The 21,990-nt window shown below is 38.7% G+C and overlaps 1 protein-coding gene across 28 annotated transcripts in view; it reads right to left on the reverse strand.

Annotated features, from left to right (window-relative positions):
• Positions 1-21,990, reverse strand: part of ADD3 (adducin 3) — a 108,441-nt gene that overhangs the window by 66,062 nt on the left and 20,389 nt on the right. For 9 of the 28 annotated variants that reach the window (XM_068949654.1, XM_068949674.1, XM_068949670.1 and 6 more), the window contains one exon: positions 92-137. The exons of 5 other annotated variants lie outside the window; for them this stretch is intronic. The gene's annotated coding sequence lies outside the window, so the exon portion shown is untranslated. Of the gene's footprint in view, positions 1-91; positions 138-5,877; positions 6,044-7,643; positions 7,733-20,513; positions 20,625-21,990 lie in introns of those variants that run through there. 14 more of the 28 variants (XM_068949676.1, XM_068949656.1, XM_068949671.1 and 11 more) reach the window with 4 other exon arrangements.

Here is a 21,990-nt window from a genome sequence, read left to right on the forward strand (position 1 = left end):
CTCCCCTCTCCCCTACCCTGCATTAAAATCATTACACTAAGTGACCGGCAAGAACACAGCCAAGAATTCAGGTAATAAAACATTGAGGTACCTTAATTTTTTTCTACAGCTCTTCGTGCTCTATTAATGTTGTCGACCTGTAAAGTAGAAGAAAGAGGTCACTGACTCCTGGTAAGCTTTTCAATACTGTGATATATACTGTACACTTAAAACTTAAGGAACCATTAAGACTTCACTAAAAAGTTTCTGGAACTCTTTCTTATAATATTTCATTGAATTACATTTCACTTTGACAACATTTAAAACATTCTTCATATAAATAATCTCAAAGGGAAGCCTCATTTAAGAGCCAATTGATTAATGCCTGGTTTGGAATGAAGCCATTTTGCCTAATTCACACTGGGTTATGAACCAAAAAACAAAATGCAGCCTACCTGCTGAATTCTTCCTAAGATAGAGCATAATAAATACAACTCACAATTTCTCTTCTAGCCCAGGAAAAGTAAAAGTTTAAAACAGCCCGTCAACTGCTAAACTCCTGAGAAGGCAGACCATGATTAGGGAGAGGAACAAAAAAGAGGAATACAGTATCGCTCTTTGAAGTCTGGTGACTCCATAATGGCTTGTGTACAAAGTTCATAAGGCAACTGCCTTTCTCTGGCCCTTTCAGACAACCGAGCAGCAATGAGCACTCCTCTTGCCTCATCTTTTGTCAAAGTAAATTGACTAAAGAAAATAGCATAACTGTGGGCTTCTATACTCTTTTGTCTTCTCTTACTATTTGAGCACAAGTTATCTTCAACCAAAACCACCAAAATCGATTTCCACCATTTGCCCTTTTCTCCTCATAATTCTGAGGAAGAGCGTCACTTTCAGGAGGGGGGGGGGAAAGGTACCCCCCAATTTTATACATGCATACAAAACATATGCTATATAAATTTTTTAAAATCTATACATTGCAAACTAAACATTTTATGCATTGTGAAAATCCTAAGCTGAGTTTGTAACTGGGCACAGACAGTTAACCCATTTTTGTCCACATAGTTTTAACCATCTATTTCAACCACCAGCTCTTCCTTGTTACCCTTTCATGACTTCCATAGCAGCTTCTCAAGCATTATTTTTTCACAATCCCAGTTTACGGTACTGCAAGTGCTTCACCAGTCTCAACATTTCGGCTGTGCCGGCTATCTCATTTCCCATCACTACTAAAGCCTGGTTATTTAGCGTTCTCTAAGTTTCAATCCTATGGAATGGACTTCTGGAAAAAATAACGTGCACAGTAAGTGGAGTTATACAAAATTAACTTAAGATACACTACTGTTGCAAGATACTCCAAAATAAAAATAAAATGCACCAGAAGAGCCATGGTTGAAATTAAAAAAAAAAGCTATTACATGTGTGCTCAAATGGTGTATTTTCCCAGAATTGCTTTGTTAGGAAAAGTCTTTTTCTCACTCGCTTGAAAAATGGATGTTGCAATTAATACAGAAATATTTTCTGTATGCTTGTATTTAGGAAAGAACAATGTATTCAGCATTAATACAGGTAAACAGGCACAGAAGTAAGTATTTCATCTATGTTTAGGTCTGATAGGAATACAGATTTGAGAGAGAGAATCATAGCTCTAGCTAGGTGCTCTTCTTTGTGGGGTTAGGGCATATTTGTTCATTTTTACGTCCTGCCAACTGCTCCCAGAAAGTCTACAAAGCTATAGCAGAGACCAGAAAAAAAGTATGGGGAAAGAAGAGGAAGCATATTGGCATCAAAATGCCTTGTTTAAAGTAGAAGCACTCCATAACGTAAGTAATTTAAGCACTTTAATGTGACTGTTCACTCTTGGCCTGAGTACAGTTTATTTTTCATCAACATCACACTACTGGAGATAACAGAATGCTATTTCTATGGGAAGTTCCTTATATGTTATTTTAAGTGTAACCGCCATCCACAAGAAGAGAACTCTTCTTAAGAGCTAGCAGCTACTGTTTTTAGAGAGCTTCTACAGCACACTTTCAGACCTGAAAATTTAATATTTGCCTCAACAGACCTACGACTGATAAAATTTCCTAATAACAATGGTTGACAGAACGTAGAAGTAGATGTTTATTAGGGTACTGATCACTGTTTTAGCCTCCCACCACTAGTCCTTCCTCCTCATGCTCGGGTTACTGCCACGGAGCAGCGCGGTACCCCTCATTTCGGCTGGGTTATGCTGGCCCCAGGCAAGTGTGGGGTATGCAGCTGGCTCGCTCGGCTGCACCCCCCAGCACTGAGTCCTGGAGAAGCCAAAGCCTCCAGAGCTGTTGGCCAAAGGGGGCCACAACAGAACCAGCTGAAGCTAGGAACCTTAAGACATAGAACACACATTCACAATCTCTTCTTCCCTCCCCTCTTTCCCCTTATCAAATAAAAGGCCTACACACTTGTGAAACTACCATGAAATTTGGTGCCGTGACCCAATTCACTCTGCTTGACTGGTAGGTATCTTTTTATCCCCTTCTATCCACCCATTCAGGACGGGCTAGAAATTCTTTGAGTAGGATCTCATCAACAGTTGTGTCTTCACTGTGCTTAGCATATTTAGGCCATATTCTTAGTCCTTAGTCACTACAGTAAACATTAAATGACTCTGGCTGAAAATGGTTATATACTGGTTATATATCCAGTAAGAAAGGATGCAGAGCCTATTTAAAGTGGGAGAAAAAAGCAAATTTGAAAAGGATTTAACAGTCACATAGTACACAAATAACTCAAAGCCAGCTCTCAACTCAAGAAAAGTAATAACTAAATTAATTCTTGGAGGAATGAACTAGGAAGGGAGATGGGCTTTAACTCAAGATATGGTGGCAGTCAGACAAATATAGAATATGAGCAGCTTCCAAAAAATTGGAATACGTCCGAATTAATGCATATGTTAGAAATTACACATATTATACAAATCCTAACAGGATATTGAAAATGCAAGTACAAATTAAATGTTAGGAAAGGGTTTTACCCAGTAGGAAGAAAGGATTTTTGTGTCAAAGACACCATTTCTCTTCTTGAGCATTATTAAAGCACAAAACCATTTGTTTATTTGAGAGCTCTCCTCCCTCAACTCAGACAAGCAATGTTTTAGAGCTGCATCCAGAAACTATGAGTAACCATAATGATGGATAGCCAAGGAACGGATGGGATTATCCCAAAGAAACACTCTCTGTAATGAAAATAATCTTCAACTATTACTATTGTAACAGTTGATCAGTATATTTTAGGAACTTACATTTCTGATTTGATCGAAACCTTGACTATAGAAAAATATAGTAAACATTACAGAGAATTCTGTACTCCAAAGTGGAGAGCTAGCAACTATATTTTTTTTAAAAAAAACAAAACCATCAAAAGATTGTGCAACTCTAAGAAAACCCTTAAGGAAACAATTGGGAATTTTTCATAACATGGTATTTCCTTATACCACTGACCACAGGAATGCAAACAGTTCCACCAAACAAAGATTTCTTCACTGGAAACAACTGACAATCTAACCATGTTTCCATCTTTTCCACTCTCAGCTCTCAGCATACAAAATAGATGATAGAATAGGATACAGAAGTGTCATACAATCACTACCACAAGATTTCTTTGCAAAAGAAAAAGAAAAACCCACAGCTGAGAGACTATACAAAAGAAACCCTCCACCCTCCCCCAAAAAATTCTGAGGGTTAGAGAGAGAGAGAGAGAGAGAGAGAACTTGTTTATGTTCAATTATTGACCTTGTTTGTCTAATCATTTAAATTTTATTTTTCCACTGCAATTTCTACTCATTTGTTGAATTTTCCTAAAGTACTGTTAGTACCCCTACCAACTAGACAGAGACACCTCACCCTCAAGCGTAACTCAATATCAGTATCAGGACCCTTCTAAAGTATTCCCTGAAACCAAGACAGCTTTAGCAAGGAACACTTGAGTGAAAATAAGATTGCTGCTCAATTTGCAAAGTGGAGGGGGTAGCCCCACTGTAGGTTAGCACTTGTGTCTTCTACAATAGCCCTATTTTAATCTAAGGAATAGACTGCCCTCCAATTTTTCAGTTTGCAGTAATTATTTGAACAATACGTAACAGCACTACAAACTCTCCCTAAAGGGAGTAAAAAAAAAAAAAAAACCATTGGCATATCATTACAGGCAACAGCACTTTTGGTACCGAAGACCTACCTGCCTTCAAACCCTAGACGAGGAGACCAATTATCAGAAAACACTCTAGGGTAAAGGCAAGAAAAGCCTTACAAAGGAAGGACTTAATTTTCTTGACAGCTAATTAATAAACACTAAGAGGGTGTCCGTTCTATCATGGAGAAAAAAAATAGGTACACTGTGCTGGGCTGGATGGGAGCAAAGAGGCAGAGAGCGACTGAAACACAGGAAGAGAGAGAAAGAGAAGAAATGAACATAAACATGGTTAAACATAATGGTAAAACAAGGTACAACGGTAAAAACCATGAGCATCATTGGGGACAGTCCACTTGGGAGGAATACAGGGACGTTCTCAGAGTATGCAGGGATGCGACAAGGAAGGCTAAGGCCCATTTGGAATTAAACGTGGCAAGGGATGTCAAGGACAACAAGAAGGGCTTCTTCAAATACATCAATAGCAAAAGGAAGACTAGGGAAAACGTGGGCCCGCTGCTGAATGGGGCGAGTGCCCTGGTAACGAAGAATAAACAGAAGGCAGAGTTGCTGAATGCCTTCTTTGCTTCCGTCTTTACTGCTAAGGCCAGCCCTCAGGAATTCCAGACCCTAGAGACGAGAGAGAAAGTCTGGAGGAAGGAAGACTCTCTCCCTTAGTTGAGGAGGATCAGGTTAGAGATTGTTTAGGCAAACCTGACATCCACAAATCCATGGGCCCCGATGGGATGCACCCACGAGTGCTGAGGGAGCTGGCAGATGTTATCGCTAGGCCACTCTCCATCACCTTTGAAAGGTCCTGGAGATCAGGAGAGGTGCCTGAGGACTGGAAGAAAGCCAGTGTCACCCCCCTCTTCAAAAAGGGCAAGGAGGAGGAGCCAGGAAACTACAGGCCTGTCAGCCTCACCTCCATCCCTGGAAAGGTGATGGAACAGCTCCTCCTGGAGGTCATCACTAAGCATGTGGAGGACAAGAAGGTGATCAGGAGCAGTCAGCAAAATCATGCTTGACCAATCCGATAGCCTCCATGATGGAATGACTGGCTAGGTAGATGAGGGGAGAGCAGTGGATGTTGTCTACCTGGACTTCAGCAAGGCTTCTGACACTGTCTCCCATCACATCCTCCTAGGTAAGCTCAGGAAGCGTGGGTTGGATGAGTAGACAGTGAGGTGGATTGAGAACTGGCTGGATGGCCGAGCTCAGAGGGTTGTGGTGAATGGCGCAGAGTCAAGTTGGAGGCCTGTGGCTAGTGGTGTCCCCCAGGGGTCAGTCCTGGGTCCAGTCTTGTTCAATATATTCATCAATGATCTGGAGGAAGGGACAGAGTGCCCCCTCAGCAAGTTTGCTGATGATACTAAACTGGGAGGAGTGGCTGACACACCAGAAGGCTGTGCTGCCATTCAGAGGGACCTGGACAGCCCGGAGAGGTGGGCGGAGAGGAACCTCATGAAGTTCAACAAAGGCAAGTGCAAGGTCCTGCACCTAGGCAAGAACAACCCCATGCACCAGTACAGGCTGGGGGTTGACCTGCTGGAAAGCAGCTCTGCAGAGAAGGACCTGGGAGTGCTGGTGGACAACAAGTTAAGCATGAGCCAGCAGTGTGCCCTTGTGGCCAAGAAGGCCAATGGTCTCCTGGGGTGCATTAGGCAGAGTGTTGCCAGCAGGTCGAGGGAGGTGATCCTGCCCCTCTCCTCAGCCCTGGGGAGGCCTCACCTGGAGTACTGGGTCCAATTCTGGGCTCCCCAGGACAAGAGACACATGGCACTCCTGGAGAGAGTCCAGCAGAGGTCTACAAAGATGACGGACGAGGGGACTGGAGCATCTCTCCTATGAAGAAAGGCTGAGAAAGCCAGGCCTGTTCAGTCTGGAAAAGAGAAGACTGAGAGGCAATCTCAATGTGTACAAGTATCTGAAGGGAGGGTGTCAGGAGGATGGGGCCAGACTCTTCTCAGAGGTGCCCAGGGACAGGACAAGAGGCAATGGGCAGAAACTGAAACACGGGAAGTTCCATCTGAACCTGAGGAAAAACTTCTTTCCTGTGGGGGTGACAGAGCGCTGGAACAAGTTGCTCATAGCGGTTGTGCAGTCTCCTTCACTGGAGATATTCAAAACCTGCCTGGATGCGATCCTGTGCAGTGTGCTCTAGGTGACCCTGCCTGAGCAGGGAGGTTGGACTAGATGATCTCCAGAGGTCCCTCCAACCTTGGCCATTCTGTGATCATCAGCATTCAGAAAGGTATAGGAATACGAGAAGGTACTAGTTATCAGCACTCTGACAAATATCTGTCATCACAAATTTGCAACCTAAGCCAAGATTTTAATCAGGACTGCAACTGTACTTAATTCTCCCCATTACAGCTGAAGGAGAGCAAAGGGACGAGTCATAAGAACAGAACAAAAGTGAAGTGTGTCAAAAGGACCACGCTACTTTCAGAAGGAAAAAACAAAATAGAACATGAAAGACAAAGTTCTATGTATTTAGAGTGCCCAAAAAGCAAAGTTGAGAATTTTGGATAAGAGGGAAGGACAGACAAATGTCTTAACATCAGACAGAGATGTTACAAAGAATTTGCTCGTGTGGAAGATGGTTTACAATCTACAGCAGAGTGATCATTACACTGGAAGTTAAGGAAAGATTCGTAAAGGTTTCCAATTTTGGACTTGGTAACGATGTAACATTTGTCTAAGATCAAATTCTACAAGTTAAACAAAAGCCACTGAAGAGTTTTTTAAATGAACTTTCATGATTGTTTTTGGTTGAGCTAAATACATATTAAAATGACATTAATTCAGACTTCCCTTATATTCTGGTTTATGTTCTCACTTAATACTGCATTTTACCTTGGTAACTTGATAAATCCTACTATTAAGGCTCAGTGATCAACAATTTACTATAGTAAAGAATAAAACTACAGTATGGTATCTGTCCTGCTTATTAATTCTCACTAAGTTTTTAAAATATTTTCAGATAGGGTATTTTAAATACTGCATTATTACATTAAATTCACTTCACATAAATACAGTCACAGTCCTGGGAAATGGCTATTTCAGAAAACTCCTGAATGGGCTTATGGATCTGGATGCCCGGCACATCCTATGTGAGGCACATCTCTGAAATCCTACGTGATCCTAAGAAAATCATTTGAGCATTACATATTTCAGTTCCCCCTCTCCTTAAAAGGAGGTGAAGTCCCTACTGAGAATGGGATTAGTCAAGCTTTATTCATTAATATTAATTTTTGAACGAGATGTGTTTCAGACAGACGGAATACAAGTGCTAACTGTGGCTTCAAAAAAGAGATTGTCAAGTGGAGGTGGAGAGTGCACCTTTTTCCTTATTCATGAAAAAGGGAAAAGCATTTGTGAAAATTATATGCAATACATTTGAACAAAATAATTTAAGTTAGCTTTAGGTAATCAGAAACACAAAAAGCTGCTCAGCATTTTCCAGATGCTATTTGATATCCCTGAATACCTACCTCGCATCCTAATCTTTGTTTCACGACTACTTTTTTTGCCCAACACCACAGATGTTCTGGTATTCAGACTCTTCAGATTTTAAGGTCTACTGGAAGAAAAATGTTAAATATTTTCAAAGAAGAAAATGAAATGCAAAAACCCTGCATGACTCTGTTCCCACCTGTTGTTAATGTAGGTGTCCTAGATTCTTCTTCTTGTCCCCAAGATTAACTTACTTTATTGTTTTCTAGTAGTCTTCCAGTGTCAATCCTAACTCTGCTTTCTACAAGCTCGTTACTGTCTTCAGATTTCATTTCCTAATATATAGTACTCACTCCACATCTAAAAAGAAAAAAAAAAAACCCACTCTCAGCTTCTCAGCAAAAATCTACTCCAACCACTCCTACGCAGCAGTTTCCAGGATGCTACTCCCAGCAATACATGGCTGTTTCAGAATTCTGAAAGTGCTAACAGTTCTAAGAAATCTCATTCGCTATTAGCCTTTGTGGCTCCATCCTTTTGTGTTTTGCCTCCTACTTCAGCATTCCGTTTCTCAATGCATTTGACAAATTACAGTCCTCCGCACCTCTCTAAAAGCTTTATCATTGGCCTGCTTCTCCTTCCATTGCCACACGTGCTCTTGACGTACATGTTTCCTGCGAGCATTGCTTTGACCAACACTCCTAGGTCTATGAATCAAATATATGACTTAACCACTAAGCTGTTTTTCCTTGAATCATTTTTATTCTCAATCTGACAACCACAAGGGGATGTCTTTAATCACTACAAATTAGAGCCACCTTCTGGATGCTATATTCAGACCACCTACTGCTCTACCCAAGATATCCACTACAGTAATTTTAAATTCAGGAAAGGAAAGGGCATTTCGGGGGAACGAGACTTCTGCTTCCTTGGGTCTCTCAAATTAGAAAACAAGAGCAATTCCTTTACTCACTCAGGTATGTGTATCTGACAAGCTCTTCTCATTAGACTTGCACGTCCAAACCACACTTAAGTATTTGCAGTAATAGCACTGGTATGGCTATTATGGGTAGGATAAAAACAACGGAAATTCCGTAGGGAATCTTTCTGTACTTTTTCATATAAAGTAACAGCATGATCTGACACGTTTTCATACTAGATTTCATTTCAGAGCATGATTTTCTGATACTTTTTTGTCACTTGACTCCTACAATGCCCCTTCAGGACGTTTTACCAGAGAGTGATACAATTCATAAGTCTACTAGGTCATTAACCTTCAAATTTCCCTTTGAGATTTACTTTTAACACGACATCTACCAAATCTATGTGATGACAACCTGCCAGGTATTTCGTCTACCATACAAACCCCTGCTGCCTTCTGAGCTCTTCATACTACACATTGTTCAATTCAAACACAAATTTTGCGATAATAAAAGCGACAAAAAGCAAAACAGCAACATGTAAACAGCAGCTCTACCCCCATTCTAGCACTCATATTTAGCTAAAATGCGGAAGTGCTTACTCCCATTCTACTTAAAATGCAGCAGTACTCCTGAGCATTTCCAAGCAAGGCTACTGTCATCTCAGACCTTTTATGGAGACTGTCTAGATATGTCTCATATTGTGCCCAAAAACTGAAAAAGAGAAGAAAGAACGTAAAGAAAAAGATTAGCAAGAAATTTAGACTTTTTTTTTTTTAAAATTAAGACTCAAACTGATCTCAGCCTGTCAGGGAGGTCCAACGAAGAATCAAAACCTCCTGAGATACAAGGCATTTAATAAATACTAAAAGATAAGAAATATTATTTTTAAAAACAGTAACTTAAAACCAAGTTCATATTTTGCTAAGGGCTTAAATGATGCGCTCAAATCACAAGTTACAGAAATAAAAGTACAAAATCACATCTCCATATAGTGCATATTGTGCTCTCCAAGAATCAAAACAACTGCCTGAAAATAACCATGTCAGCAGCTACACTACAAAGAAAATTTATCTTCAGCCTGGCACAGAACAGATAGCCAAATCTACGCTAACTGCTTATAGGAGGCCAGTAAACATGAGGGACTTAGTACTTTAATTGCAAGTAGTAGCATAGCTTGCAGCACATGGTGGCTCTGTTGCAAACCTACAGCATTTCTGGCTTCAAGTACTCAAGAACTGAAAGCCAAGTGGCCTAACGATGGGCAGGAAGGCCTGCAGCTGAACGTTCAAGGGTCTCGACAGGATTTTTCCTACACTTCTAATAGTGATTCAGGCAATCAGCCCAGTCTTATCAACGTATGACACAATCTCCCATGGGGAACCTCAGCATCTGATGATATAGAGGTGATTAGAACGCATTTTACAAGGTAAACTTAAAATGTGCAGTAATATTTTCCTCCAGTATTAGTTTATGGATATAGTCATAACGATTGGTGCGCATACAGATCTTTAAATCTTTTTCTCATTTACGAAGTACTGAAACGCTTGTTTGTTGAAGTAAACCGTATTTGGAGGTTAAGATCATTATGCTTTGTTTATAACTGTCCAACTACATTGCTCAAAGAAAAACAGAAAGAAAGGTTTGTATCACTTTTCTTCCTACTTTACTCTGATACATAAACATAATATTTGCCTCTTCATGTAAGTTACCAAAATATGCTTTAATTTAATCACCATCATGGAAAGCTCAATCCCGCCCCCAAATCTGAGGCAGAACAGAAAATCAACTACACAATGTTTAAAAAATTTAACTTTGTATCTATATTTTCATTTCTCACTTATTCACTTCTGAGCTCTACAAAGCTTAATTCATCCAACCTCCACCCTAACCCCTGGGAGTATCTTGTACTTTCCAGCCATCTGGACTGTATTTACTTTACCAAGAAGAAAGTTAAATTTGTTCAAGGAAAAAAAACAAAAAACAAAAAACAACCCTTACTATCTTCCTGTCATGACTGCCCAGTTATTTTCTAAGTTCTTATTTTCCCAAAAGATTGTTATGCCCTCTAGGGAGCTCTCAGTCTTTACTGTGAGCTCTACGGAGGTCACATAACTTCTTCATTCACCATTTGCTAGTGCTGCTTCTTACTGTAACAACAGAATTCATTTTTTTTCTTTAGTTTCCATCTCCTCTTTACAAAAGCTCTTCTAAACAGTACTAAATCTCATATCTAACAGATCAGAACTGCAGTAATTATATTAAACTTTATTCAGCCAGTAAAAGTGACAGTTTTGCAAACTGAATGAACTGTTGCTGAACTAAGACCAGAGACAAACTCAAAGGAACATACACAAGCATTTATTTTTGGAGTATTATCTATCTTGACAGTGTTCTCTCCCCTTCAGTAAATGCCTAGCGCAGAATTTCTACATCTGTTCCTTCACCTTTTCTCAAAATAACCATGCCGCAACGCCCATCTGAACACCGTGGATACAAATGCGCCAATGAAGACTTGCAGAAAACCAAGCACACCGAAAAAGCGCAAACTGCAGAAGAAAAGTAAGTACCTCAAGCTGATTTTCACTCTACCAACCATGTTTTCTGAAGAACTATCTACTTTTATCTGTGCTGCTATATAATTCTTCCTTTTTGGTGTGTTTCATAAACTTTTGCTTCAAGGCACATTATCTATCAAAGGTAGCCAACTATAGCTTATCACTTGAAGCCATTTTGCAGCTTTATTCTACTCCTTGCCGACAAGCACCAGGAATCTGCATGAAGTTCCAATGAATGCCGTTATTTGTCCCTTTGGTGCAGAGAAAATGAATGAAAACAGTGAGCAATACATGATAGGCAGTTAACATTTTAATTAGGAGCTGAAGGCTCCCAACACCTTGTGATGTTGGACCCAGACACCTGATTCATTTGGATATTTAATTCAGTTTAATGAGCTAGTTTAGCATTTTTCCATTATCACAGGTATTAATGTAAAACTACACTGTAACATAAATTAGAAGACAAGTACTAAAAGAAAAAACCCTCCCTTCTGGTCGGATAGTCGTTTAAAGAGAACAAACTGCTCTTGTTTATTTTCCAGTTGAGCCTCCAAATATAATTTGAAGAACTAACCCTTCTGATATATGATGGTTTTTAAGGATTGCGCCAAGCATTTTCTAGTCACTTCTATGGCACTTCTGGAATACCAAAGAGTAGAAGTTCAGTTACAAGTACGCAGGAGGCCGCATTCCACCGTGAATTCTTTACAGTAGGAAAAAAAAAAAAAAAACAGTATAAAGATCGCATGGATGTGTTCAATCACGTTTTTAATTCCATGTGAATAATAACTACCAAAATAACTCACTAAAATATCTACACATACAAAACAATGCAAAAAATATTCAAAAATTTTGAAAAAAGCAGCAGTGCGTATGCATTTATTGAGCATGAATAGAACAGAAAGAGATACACTATCAAAAGAAGAAGAAGAGAACAAACCTAGCCCAGGTACCCTAAATAATCAATTACACTGAAGAGGAAGCCCTCAAGAACATGACCAGAGGTAGATCATTACATAAAATACAGGTAAGACCATAAAGGTACACAGAGCCACTATCTTCGCAAGCCTGATGTGTTAAAGCCACCGTAGCTCGCATTAAAATTGGCTTAATTTGGCATTCCTGCTCTCTGCTTATCCTTGCGTTATACCTCCTCAGGCAAGCACAATGACCCATTGCCAGGGCAGTCTGAACCCTGACTAGTTCCCAAATCAATTCCCTGTATGGCCACACAAATGCTTGGACCACCATAATTAAGGGGACAAAGCTGAGGCAGAAATGCTTCCCTTGGCAACATTTATCATCTTTCATGGCTGTGACACTAGGGTCTACTGCAACATTAAGAAAACCAAACAAGTTATTTTTACCTGCATTCTCAAGTCCCAGTTTCCAGACTGATTCAACATTATTCCTTCCCAGTTTTATTCCTCCTCATCCCCAAAACCCACAAAGGAGCATCATTATGAATAAGCACATTTTGTCATTAAATGTGGCTGAAGCGCAGCGAAGATGCAACACATCTCTGCTTGAGGGAACACCAAGTTCCTTAAATATTACCACGTTATTCATCACAAACAAATTCCAGGAGATCTGTTACCAGTTGAGCAGTATCTCCACTAACAAGGACTTCTTTTGTTAGAATATGATTTCAAGCTGTTCAAGTTTTCCCTGGAATTTGTAATATTTTCTTTTAGATGTCAGACACGGCAATAATCAAACTGGCAACTACATTTCCTTTTCTCAAGGCACATACTGAATGTTCATGGACATTACCAAAAAAAAAAAAGTTTTACCTCAAGCAGTGACAACTCCTCACAGCTTAATCAAACGAGTAAGCGATCACAGCTTAATCTGTTCTGTTTTCTCGAAAATCTCAGTCGGAAAACTGCCAGTAAGAGAAGATTCACTGCAGCGTCAGCAAAGAACTGACAACCAATATATGTTGCAACCAGTGCGTCAATTAGATCTTATATCTTTCCCTCTATAACAGGGAGGCTGCAAAGTGACTGATCAACAGCTATGGGATGAAATTAACGTCTGAGGAAATCTGACAGAATACAAGGGAACAAAACTTATGGTTTTGTGTTGCTTCCATAGGAAACATAACATCAGCTGCAGAAGGCAAATGAAACCAAACTCCCCTAGATTGGTTAAGAATCAGATCTCGAACATCCTGAACAAGTGATCTACAAGAGGGAGATATTTAGCTAGCAACCTCACTGCGAGGCACAGCCATGTATTTAAGGCAAAACAAAAGGCTGTGGGAGAACACATGAATCTCTGCATCTCCCCTCCTCACTGCCCCGCTTTCTCAGTAGGGAAAGCCTTCTTACTCGAGATTCATGAGGCATAATCCACTAACAAGGACTCTCAGAAACGGAAGAGATACTGGAAAGGGACAATAAAGTTGGCACTTAACATAGTCTTTTTTCATGTGTGACAGTTCCTTTATGACTTTTAAAAAAAAATCTAACTACCCCTATTTTATGTTTTTTTTTTTTTTTTTCCAGAGAGAAAACAAATTTTTAACCAGCAAGACAGAAATAATTTCTTTCCAAAAACTCTTAAGTGGGTCGGGTAAAAGGCATCAATTTTCAGGAGAGGTTCCAAGCTGGAAACCCCAAATGTGTTTGCCTGAGTTACCTTCGCACCGTCCTGAATAACGGGGCTTCAGAGAGAAGTCCTCCTCCACATCAGCCAGTCAGGCTCACATAGTTTCCTGCTCCATGGTCCTTTGGATATTATTTCGGAGCACCTGCCTCTCCCTGCCCTGCAGATGGAGTTTAGGCATCTCGCTCAGGATTCAAGAGGTCTAAAATCACTTGGACCTATCTTTACCACCACTATTTTTTTCAAAAGTGCAACTATGTTAGGAAGCAACATGGAATGAGGTCCTCCAGGCAAAAATAATCAGAATTCTTTCGAGAATTTAAAATTGAAAAGGTATGTGGTTCACTTTCAAAACTTTAAAATGAAACATTCTTTCTATCTACCACCCATACAGTCTGTTACTTAACAAGAGATGTTGCCTGTGCATACATATCTGCAAGAGGCAGAAAAGGTTTTGTTATTCACTACTCTCGCTATGTAGCAAGATAGTTTCTCCTCAGTGTATACTAAGGGTTTAAAAAAAAAAAAATCATTACCTTGAATGTATGTTTCAAAATAAATCCAGGTCTTGTTTCAACTCAAAAAGTGAACAGTGAATTTAAAAATTCCTTCCAAGGTGGTTTAAATAAAGGCATGAGAGTGAAACTAATTTTGACTCCAGATAGACTACATCAGATCCTATTCCAGCTTCTTGTTTCGTATACATACTGTGTTGCTATGAGCAGGAACATGATTATTTTTGCACCACTGCCTACTTTTCAAAGGGAAACTCTCAATACACCTTGAAACATCAAGGTTAAGAATCTTTCAAAAGCATCTGTCTGAAGACCATCGTTGCGAAAGAGAGATTAACAGCCCAGGTCTGAAATCCTGAATATGCTACCACATGCTAAGATGATATTTCAGTATACTATTCCATTGCAGAGTGCATTTCAATAACCATCTATATCTATAAATCAACGGAATCTACTTCAGACACAAAAGTTTCAAAGTAAATCCTTCTGATCAACCTCCCAAATTAGTTATGTAAGTCTGTATCAAAATGTACAGCTTACTAATACTTCAAATTTACAAACCACTGCAAAAATACTCAGAGTAGGAAAGAAAGCAAGTGTCTTTAATTATACACACTAAATAATCCACATAATGGCTTGCCACATGCATTACTCTGAATGTAAATTAAAATGATGTTTTGGGTTGTAAATACAATGTGAAAAAGTCAAGACTTTTGATCTCATCTTTAACAGGAACACATTTAAGATACTCTTACATATTCAATAGAATTTTCATTTACCATCTTTTCCTGTTGAGTTCCAAAACCTTTCCTTACAGAACGTACCCTATAAGATATTCCAAAAGAGGTGAATAATTGTTTCCTGAAATAGAATAACATTGCCATTTATTGCTATGTTAAAAGCACTAGACGTAACAATATTCTGCTTGCTGTTTTATTGTCGTTCAAAAAAAAAGTATTCTGATTTCATTGCACTAAAAGCATCGTAAAGGAAGGCTGTACTGATGACAACTCTTGTGGTGACAGGGCACTTACCACTCTGGAGAGAGGACAAAAGGAACACCTACAGCAAACAAGCAAACACGCACTACAGGCATGTTAGCAGATTGGGTTTTCTTCGTTTCAGACTACATCTTACACAAGAAACACCACAGGGAAACAGAGTGGGACAAAATAAAAAAGGCCTAAAATTGAGCAGGCATAATCAGACGAGAACGACCAGGTGAGATGCATCAGGGGGACAGTATGAGCTACTGCCACACTTTCTGTATCTGGCACTGGAAAATTCCTTCATTCTATGCATATACTATAAAGCAAAATACCTGCTTGCATTCAAGTACACTTCCAGACAAAGTTTGCAAGTTTTGATTCAGCTTTTAATGAGGCAGTTCCACAACTTGGGAAGTTTAGGATATCAGCTGGAAAAGAACTAAAGAATTCTAGTGTTTACACGATGGCATTAGCTATTTCAGGTATAAATGAAACCAGCACGTATATCTTTATTGCTCCATATTAGCAATCTTAGCCCCTGCCCACTTCTTTGGTTCCTAAGAACTTTTGCCACCCTAAAAGTAAGCCAAAAGATACTAAATTTCATGCTGAAATTAGACTAATTTTAAGGCAGAGGGAATACTATACAATAAAGAAGATAAGCATTTATTTTCCTTAACTGATGGATAATTGGAACAGATTTGGAGGTCGATCTGATGCAAATACTCCTGCTAGAGTTAAGTGTGGTTTATATCACCAAGCTGAGACAAAAGATCAACTGAAATTCTTTAAATCATCTCTGGCAGGTTTTGTTGCAATAGCTACTATAATAGCCTACTGATGCAATTCTTGTTTGTCATTCACCATAGATATTCCAATCAAAAAAATAGATAAACAGACAAAACCCCCCACCAGGATCATTCACACTACGTAAATAGTAAGGTCAGTTTACACAACACAAACAAGAACAGTACCCAAATTTACCTACATTTGGAGACAAATCCCTACTTTGATTAAGCCTGAACTGCTCAAAGCTTTAGAAAATTGCTCAATTAGTTCACTCATTCTGCCACCAGAAGCAACAGGAAATTCGCATGTTTGGGTTCAGGAAGAGACTGCATTTCACAATACTCATATTGTTGTCCAAGTCTCATAATCATGCCTCTAAATCAACAGAAATATTGCAATTTATCATATATCAAGTACTCAAAGATATAAATTATCAGGGTACAAGAACGTAAGCGTCTAACTTTTTTTCCCCTTCAGAAATCAAGTAGTTTTTTGTTTTTTGTTTTTTTTAATTCAGCTACATTATTTGCAGCTTAGTCAAACTGACTCACTTCCACAGGCTTCTAACAGATCCCTTCTGGGAAATGATTATTTTTCCTCCTGCAAAAATATAAATTGAAATGATACTCAAGTGTGCAGTTAGAACAGCACAAACACATGTTACTGCTGTGTTTCTTTCAAAAGGTGGTTACTAGTGACAACAAAAGAAAGATGCCCCACAGCCCACTTGCCTAGTGGCTACAAAGTTAAAGCTTGTTCCTTTTTAAGTAGCAAAAGGATGCCATTTATTTTTGTATATTACTCCTCTACAAAAGGTAATATGTAACCTGGTTGGGCTTCAGATCCAAAGGTTGCAAAGTCAAATAAAGCCATGCGATCCTTCTCCTCACCTCTCAGTAATTCTGAACAGGATTCTGAACTTCTGCTACCAGGATTTATTGTATACACTTTGATCCCTTCAACAATAATCACTTAGAAGAACATATGCATTGATTAAACAGAGAATACTTCATAAAAAATGACGACATAAGATTCCAGGAGATATGGCAGAGGTGAGCACAATTTACCAAGTTCAGGTCTAGAATAAAACATTACTACAAAAGCATACGTGTTCCTCTGTATCTGCACTTCAATGACTTTACACAAACCCTTACTGATCTTAGCAGATCGCTAGCTTCCACTGTCAAAATAGCTAAATTTAAGAGACAAAACAAGTACACAGCCACTTTTAGATGCTGCTTTTGAAGCGCTGCTGCAAACAGAACTCATCAGCTATGGAAAAGAGCAAAACAAGGATACAATTAATTCACATCTTCAACTACAGTCTGGCTGTTGAATATTTTTTAAATGATTCCGTTCTAATCCTGAGGTTATCTTAGCTTTCCTTTTTACTACTTTATAGTATTATTCACCTATTCAGATTAGGTTTAGAAATGTAAACAAAGGCTTGTTACCTAGTTAAATAGAAATTCCATCTAGTATAACATTTTATTAAGTGAGCTGGTGAGATATACTCTAGGGAAGCAGTAATTGTTATCAACAATTTAAGTTTTATACTATGACATGAGGCTACTAACCGCATGGTAGAATAACATGCACTGCATTGACAGCTACATCTTTTTACAGGGAACACCATAGGGAATGTGGCATTTTGTAGCTCTGCTACTTTATTTCCTTTATTCACAGAATACAAGTCAGCGATTTTCACAGGGAACACACTGCTTAAACACACCACCTTTATATCCTCTCCTACTGTCTTCCATGCCATTCTCTCCTTCCTCATTCGCTGTCTTTTTGCTTCTTCTATTTCCATTCCATAAAACACAGAAGTTTGGGTCTTCATATGAAAAACAGCTTAACTGCTTGAAAATTACATTAGAAATTGCAAGTTGTAAAACCATAACATCTCACGAACATTCTCCCAAGATAGCTTTTTGTTGAGCATCAACCTATAGGTTTACTAGCAAAGTTTTGTGATGTACCAAGGTTTCTTCTTATAATATTCCCCCTCCTCCTTTTTAAGCAAGATTATTCTCATCCTTAGAAACAGGAAGTCATTAAGTTCAAAATGTTTATACTGAATGAAAACATACACATTACCATGACTGCTATTCAGGGACTATTGGGTGGTCTCAATCTGAATCCAATTTCTGACCAGCAAGGGCTTGCCTCAGAGAAATTATCAAAGCCAGTATCATTAAAGAACAGTCTCAGAGACCAAGGAGTACAAAAGTGTAAAGAATCAGCAGTTATAATTTACAGTATGGGATTTTTTAATTAAAAATAAGAGAGAAAGAGAGAGAGAGAGAACTTAACATACACGCAGAAACCTCCCAAACATCTGTTTTTAGTAAGTACTTAAATAAATGTTTTCCCTGAATAATATCAGAAATTGGCTAGGGCTGTATGTTCCTTGGGACGAGATCAGTAACGTGCGTTTATGCAATGCATTAGTTGCAGTAACGCACACATGTTTACTCGTGTTAGTGTATGGTTGAAGAGGGAAGTTTATAGACCACTGGAATCCTGCACAGATAATCTTTGAAACACTTTCAGAAATTGCCTGCGATCAACAATGTTTGCAATATGCCAAAGTCTGGTCATAATGTTCTTATTTCTATGCTCGAAAGCATTTCAGTTTTCCTCTCAAATTTGTAAGTATAAGAAATCTTCATTTTAGTAGTTTAAAAATAATATATTAAAAGGTGGCCTGCAAATACTTTCTATGTACAAGAAAATCTGACTGTACTTCTCCCCAAACCGATTAAGAGAAAAAAAAAAAAGTCATTCGTGATTTGAGTTTAAAATTATACTAATCTCAATTTACTATTGCATATCTTTTGCCAATATAAGTTAGATTCTAGGAGAAAGCAAACTCGAGTCCTTCAGCAAAAACTTGCAGTCGCTTGTTCAACACCATCTGTTTTTGTCTTACGAAAAGAAAACTCACTTCCTCAGAAACCTCGAGTTTTTGATTATTGAATAGTACCTCCTCAGAAAAATATCCTTTCAAATAACTGCAAACAAGTTCCTTAGTAATTATGGGCACTTTCACAAAGTTGAATGCTTCTGCAGCTTGCCTGCTTACTTCCTGTGAACAAGTGGTACTCAGAATTATCGGGAGCTGTCTCTAGAAGTGCTGAGAAAGTGATTCCTGGGCGTTCTGATGTTCTATGAATCAACAAGAATGGAATATGAAGCCAAGAAACTGTAAAACATGCGTATATACAAACAACAAATAAAATCCAGTAAGACAAACATTAGATCTACTAAAATTTACTAAACAGATCAGGAAGAGACCAAAAGAGTCTTCTATGTTATGCCGCCTTCACATGAGATTTAGTTTTGTTTGGACCCGCAGATCAATATTAATGTTAAGAATTAATAAAGCTAGCAGTACAGATCAGTTCTGTAGAGACCAGCCACATCTGTTCAGTAAGGCCAATCTGCCAGCTGGATAGGGTCCCAAAAGCCTTTAAAGAGTCATCAGCAAAAGCTGGTGCTTGCCTAAAAACCTTTTAGCCTAGCAATTGAAAAGGTAATACGTATTCAGTGAATTACATTATGTAATTAAGTCATGTTTGGCTCTGGTAATTAGGCTGCCTAATTTTAATATGTCTAATAGTCTTAATAGTCCTGTTTTGTTCAAGTATTGCAACAAAAGTCCATTCTAGATCAGTGCCATTCTCGTGCCCAAGCCAAAAAAAAGTTATGACATGGAATTATTTTCTTCTGCTAACGGATAATGTAGTTAGATGAAATGGAAATATGCAAAGAAATATTTGTTGAACACTCCATATGCTAAGCAACTCTAGTGTACGCATAACCTATTACGAAATCCAATGCCCCAAAACATCCTGAATTTCAGATGAAACTAGTTAACCACACAAAGATATGACTATATCTAGATAAAACTACCAAAAGGTCCTTTCTGTGTATATGTCTGATGATAACATACTATGGGAAGAAACAGACTTCTATGGTAGATGGCATTTGCCTCCCACCACCCCAATAGCAAGTCTCCCACTGACACACAAGGTCTTAAGAGGCATAAGAAGTTCCAACAAGTTTTCGAGTTTTCACTGTTTCTGAAACAATAGCCTGTGGGCCTATATGGAAATTGAAGCAAGAGTAATGTAAGTCAGAGCCATGCTAAGTCCCTCTATTTTCTCTACAGTATCAACAGCAGAACCACAAACAGGTCCAACTCCTTAAGTCCCTTTTTCAAAGTCTCTAGAATTATTATTCATCCTAGACTACTCTGACATCTAGCAACTACCACTGCTCCCTTACATGTCTCCAATTCAGAAGTAAAGTCTCTGTGGCATACCATTTCACCTATAGCTTTCTACACAAATGCAGATGGCCCAACTTTCACATTAGAAGAATTTGGTCGACACCCTTAAATATACTGGTCGCCGTGTAGACGTGCTATTTAGCTCTACAATGCCGAAACACAACTGTGCAGTTTCCCTTTGCTCTGGGGGCACCACAGCTCAATGTCTTCTTTATTACAAGAAACCATACCTCTGATGTATTGCAAGGTATTTTCAGTTCTTTTCGTTCTGCTGTGCCTATTTTGATCCCAAAGGGTCCAGGCTAGACCTCTCAGCAAGCTTCATCTGCATCATTTCAAGTCTAAGGATAGAGAAAGAATCTCACTAGAGCAGAGATATCTCTTTCATAAGCTAAGAATCCACTTTTAAAAGAACAGTTAAGATCAGCCTGTTAAAGTCAGTCTGAGCAATTCATCTGACCAACGGTTTTGTAATCTATAAAAATACATCACTGCTTGCAAATGGTACTCTTAGCAGTGAGCAGGGAACCTGAACTAGGCCCACATTTGATTATCAGCTCAGCTACTGATTTTACATCCCCTTAAGCAGGGCTTATGAACCATACCACCCAGTGCCCCAAGTTGTCATTTGCTCACCTTTTTAAAGTGGTGCCAGTTTTTTCAGATTAAGACATATTTCAATTTGTGGTGCTGTATAAATAAACAAAGTACTATAAACAATCATTTTTATCTGACTGGGGTTATGTCATACAGTTTGCTTTCTTTATGAAAGAAAACACATACATAAAGCGCAACCAGATGCTGCTGGCAGAGAATCGATTTAATATGGACTCATTTCTAAAAAACCATGATCACAGATGTGGCCTATATCTTGAACCCAAACCTTAAGAAAAAAAGTCACTCTACCTAAAATCATTTCACTTTTACTCTGTTTTCTCTAATTCTCCTCCTTTAGCACACAAAAATAGTTTCCTAGAACTAAAGCTAATACCCTCACTCTTTCACATTTCCTCCACAAAAATAATTAAAACATTCAATCCTTCCCCCTATCTACAAGAAGCTGAACATGTTACTCATGAAATAGCGCTTTGTAGCAGCTCAGCACTATACTAGCCCGTGAGAAGGCAACGACTCAGGTTAAGAGTTAAATCTAGACTGAGTTTCTTTATTGCAGACAAACCATGCTTACCTAGGACTGCTCCTAACTCATTCTTTTATTTTCGGGTAATAAATAGTTACTGTAATTCTACCTCACAGAGGTAGGAAAACTTAAGGCATTTCAATCTGTTATTATTAGTGCTTTGAGTTAAAAAGGAAATTCAACTGACACATAAAAGTTTTAGATCACTAATGACGTTTAAAATCTCTCACCAATTTATAGAGCTTTCAGAGTAAGTTAACTCGAATCATACGATAAAAATTTAATTGGTTTACTCTAGCACTGCTTAGTAAACAAAAGGTTGCTTAATTCTGATAAAAGCCTGATCAATCCACAAAGTGAGTAACATTCTAAACAAGAACTTGGCTCTTGTCTTTCAAGCTGACTGATTTATAAAACACTATCAACTTAGAGCACGGAAATCTGAATAAAGCTCAAACCATTTTCAAAACCAGATAGAAACATCATCGAAAGACTTGACCATATCATTCCATGTCTAAAACCAGAAGGTTTTCATCATTTTTGACAGTGAGGTATTTAAATATTTA

The sequence above is a fragment of the Struthio camelus genome, chromosome 7 (assembly GCF_040807025.1).
Source record: "Struthio camelus isolate bStrCam1 chromosome 7, bStrCam1.hap1, whole genome shotgun sequence".
Lineage (NCBI taxonomy): Eukaryota > Metazoa > Chordata > Aves > Struthioniformes > Struthionidae > Struthio > Struthio camelus.